The following is a 3,976-nucleotide window of genomic DNA, read 5'->3' as shown; positions in this document are numbered from 1 at the left end:
CTAAACAAATTTTATTATTAGATAATGTGTTTTTTTTAACTGGATTGGGATCGAAAGAAATCAACAGAAGTCCTTGTCCGTGTTTTAAATTTGTCGACGTTTCGATCTTCAGGACACTACAAAGTTAAGTATAAGTTAACAAACAACTTAAAACACATATCAGTGGAATTCCACACATATACAATTGTATTTTGCTCTCTTAACTTTGTAGTGTCCTGAAAATGCAAATAAATTTTGCGAAACGTCGACAAATTTAAAATAAAGGACTTCTGTTGATTTCTTTGGATCCTAATCCAATTAAAAAAAAAACACATTATATATTATTGGATCGACAACAATAAAAATTAGATTTATGTATATTATTAGAGTTACAATTATGTGACACATACAAGGTTTTTCAGACAACTCCTCCATTCAAAGGATTTTAGAATTTAATTTAGATAAAACTTCGAATACTTCAAGATAAGTTCCAGGTGTACTTTGTATTTATTTTTCACTTTTTGGCCCTTCTGATTTAACCGCAAGTGGCTACCAATTTGTTTATTTCAAATAGAACTCCTTAAGGTTGATTTTCATGCATCCGTTGTCCGACGATACGATATTAATTTTATAGGTTGAATTTAAAGACTTCGATTGGTTAACCGTTTCTAACCAATCGAAATCTTTAAATTCAACCAATAAAATTAATATCGTATGGTCGGACAACGGACGCATGAAAATCAAGCTTTATGCATTTTTGCACAACTCACACAACTGTCACTGTCAAGGATCCTCTAATTAGACAGACAGATTATATATACCTCCGTTTAGCCTTTTTTTTATATAATTTCAATTTTATGTAAAAAATTATTGCAAAGCCAAAAATAAAATATTTTTCAGCATTGATGCATATTTTCCATAAATTTATGCTGCTGTTCTTTTAGAAAAAATAGTTTACTCAATTAAATTTCTACAATAATTTTTTAAATGTAACACAGGGTGTCCATAAAAAAATCCGTTTAGAACACTAAAAAATCAACTTTTTGAATGGATACACCCATTTTTCTGAGTAGTTTATTTATTTACCGTAGAAAATAAATGGCACCTTGTATACCGGGTGCGTCTCAAAAGTGGCTCACCCTTATAACTTTTATTTTTTCAGATAAAAAAACGAGATTTGGTATGTTAGTAAATGATATAAATTATTATATTGTTTTCGGTCACTTCCTGTTTCACCGGAAATGACTACAAACTACAACTTTTGATTTTTAAATGGCACCTTCCGTATTTTTTTACTTTATTCAATAGAAAATGACTTTCTGAATCGAATGACTTATCATATGTCAACTTTTGACATATTCACTCAAAAACATAAAAAATTATAATTTTTAATCAAGGAGCCATGGAAAAGTAAATTTGATTGTCTAATGTTTTTAGTGTCTTGTCCTGGCCGGTTAAAAGATGCCCATATCGTATTTTTAATCATATCTCAATTTTTTCAAATGGAACGAGGGTGGCTCATTAGCATATTTGGAAAAAGCATTTTTTATGAATAATTTGATACCACACACTTGGTATTTCAAGTCAAATTGTCTTTATGAACCGCATGTTATAATTTCAAATAAACCATATGCAAAAATTTCAAAAGTTGACATATGATATGTCGTTATATTCAGAGTCATTTTCTATAGAATAAAGTAAAAAAATATCAATGGTGCCATTTAAAAAATCAAAAGATGTATTCATTTCCAGTGAAACCGGAAGTGACCGAAAACAATTGAATATGTCAATCAATCCAAATTTATGTCATATACTAACATACCAAATCTCGTTTTTTTATCTGAAAAAATAAAAAAGTTATAGGGGTGAGCCAATTTCGAGACGCACCCGGTAGTCCAAGAAAATAGGCCTTCAAATACGAAGTTTTGGTAAAAACTTGAATTTTTGATATAAGTTACTTTAAAAGATCTAAAAACGAATTGTGAAAGATTTTTTTAAAAATTCACCCCCGAGAAGGGATGAAATAAATAAATAAAGTTTTTTTTTGAAATTTCGGTCACACGGTAAGGATTAGAAAAAAAAGATCAAATAAATAATTGTAGAGCGTCAGATTTCACATAAAAAATGGTCTCTATACTTTTTTGCTCAAATCAAAATTGTCTGAGATAGGGTGACTAGAAGCTAGGGCACAGCTTTTATTGAAATATTTGTTCAAAGCCCTTACCGTTTCTCTGAAATTTGTAAAAATTCACTTTATTTATATTTTTCGCCCCCCTCTCGGGGTGAATTTAAAATAATGTGAGTTAGAATTTATAATTTACCGAGCAAATTGAAAACAAAATTTAAATATATGAATTTTTTAGCAACTTGTGATTTTTTTCTATGATCCCCTAGCTTCTAGCCATCCTATCTCGTTAATTTTGATTTGAGTAAAAAGTATAGAGATCATTTTTATGTATTTGACGCTCTACAACTTTTATTTGAACTATTTTTACTAATCTTTACCGTTTCTCCGAAATTTTGAAAAAATAACTTTATTTATTTCAACCCTTCTCGGGGGTGAATTTTAATAAATCTTTCACAGTTCGTTTTTCGATCTTTCAAAGTAACTTATATCAAAAATACAAGTTTTTACCGAAACTTCGTATTTGAAGTCCTATTTTCTTCGACTATATTATAGTTCTTTATGCCTAAATAAAATGTTTTTTTTTTAATTTTATTTCAATAAAAAAATATATTAGATTGGTCAAAGAAAAGTTAATTACAAAAATATAAAATGCTTTTCGACTTAACATTTTTCTATTATACTAAAATGCTAGTTTCCCTATGGCTTCCCTATTAAATTATAACTGCAGCCATGACAACTGGTGTTAAAAATGTTATAACTGGAGGTAGTTGCTTATTTTAATCAGGGGGGTGACAGTGAAATAGGAAAATTGGAAACAGTCATTCCTGTCATTCTCCTCACGACAAGTATGGCCGCCTAGACAAGGACAGCATTGTTTTTGTCTAACTATTGTCTAACTTCACAGTTTAGAATTGACAGATTTTAGTTTCAGAGACAACTTCAGATTTGTTCTAGAACAAATTCGAAAATATTCGACGCCATTTTAATTCATTCCGTTTAGTTTCGTTTTGGAAGTTCAATTTAATATTTCGGCTGAAATTTATAATTATAAAGGTAATAAAGTATATAAAATATATATTACATGAAGAATCCTGGAGAAAATGACGTTTCTGCAGTAGTAGGTATGTCCCATGTATATGAAAAATGGGTAGTAAATAAACACTGTTTTTACATTTTTTAGATGCAAGAAAATGGTGTTATAATCTCTTTGATCGGCGATTTTTTTGAAAATGGAAACAATTTACAGCAAGGTAAGATCATTTTTAACTATAGCCAACATTAGTTATCTCCAATATGTGCGATTTATTGTCAATAATGCAATAAATCGGACTGATAATCTGATTATATTATCCGACTAAAAGTCTCTTTTTGCTTCTTTTTGATTTATAAGCCGGTCTCTTTGGGAATAATGGACGTTTTTTTTAAACAGTATATTTATATTTTACACCTATATATTTATATTGATATTTTTACATTGTTAATTTTAGTATAAAAAAAATGTTTTTCTGTTTTCAGGTTTTTCTATAAGGCTCCCGTTTTCATGTCCCTGTGTCCGTTTTCTGTCCTTGAAGTCTGCGAATACGTGTGTTTATTTACAAATTACTGTAAGTCATGCTTATACCTTAACTAATTTACGTTAAAAGTACATATAATTAACTAATTGGTATTGAAACAATACAATCCTCTATATTTTTATATTTATTTAGTCACGTTGTTCCATATTTCAAATAAATATATGTGAATAAATTATTTTTTGGTTTTATTTATGAAAAGAAAAAATACAAAATACATTTGAATTGAAAGAGGGCCCGCCATTGAATAACCGGAAACGGAAGTGAAAATTAAGCCATCATGTCCTTATCATGTCAA

At 28.9% G+C, this 3,976-nt stretch overlaps 1 protein-coding gene across 5 annotated transcripts in view; it reads right to left on the bottom strand.

Annotated features, from left to right (window-relative positions):
* The window catches only part of LOC115888404 (peroxisomal multifunctional enzyme type 2), a 33,700-nt gene that overhangs the window by 312 nt on the left and 29,412 nt on the right, over positions 1-3,976 (bottom strand). The gene's annotated exons all lie outside the window — the stretch shown is intronic.

The sequence above is a fragment of the Sitophilus oryzae genome, unplaced genomic scaffold, assembly GCF_002938485.1.
Source record: "Sitophilus oryzae breed Bouriz unplaced genomic scaffold, Soryzae_2.0 scaffold_738_pilon_pilon, whole genome shotgun sequence".
Taxonomy (NCBI): domain Eukaryota; kingdom Metazoa; phylum Arthropoda; class Insecta; order Coleoptera; family Curculionidae; genus Sitophilus; species Sitophilus oryzae.
The sequence above is the reverse complement of the archived record's forward strand: the minus strand, read 5'-3'. Positions and strand labels throughout refer to the sequence as shown.